The sequence below is a fragment of the Eucyclogobius newberryi genome, unplaced genomic scaffold (assembly GCF_026437365.1).
Source record: "Eucyclogobius newberryi isolate DKJ021-1_F unplaced genomic scaffold, fEucNew1.0.hap1 SCAF_7, whole genome shotgun sequence".
Lineage (NCBI taxonomy): Eukaryota > Metazoa > Chordata > Actinopteri > Gobiiformes > Gobiidae > Eucyclogobius > Eucyclogobius newberryi.
The window spans coordinates 18,590,804-18,591,090 of NW_027316389.1; positions in this window are offsets into that span (position 1 = coordinate 18,590,804).

The window sequence follows — 287 nt, forward strand, 5'->3', positions numbered from 1 at the left end:
GCACAGTTAATAAGCTTTACTCTCAAAACTTAACGTTGACTGTGGATGGTTTCCAGATTGTCGAACGTGGAGGTGACGTCATGGTGCCCAAAACGGGGGGCAAGAGCCGTGTTTCTTTTGACCGCCGCACGGTGTTTTCATAAGAAATGCCCAAAGGGAAAATCCACGAACCTGAACATTGATGTTAACAAGGTCCGTGAACTGCCCTCCCCCCCTCCCCCCTGCCGTTTTAATGCTACAGGTCTGAAGCATGTGTAATGTCAGCTGAAACCCTGTTAGTAGACCCA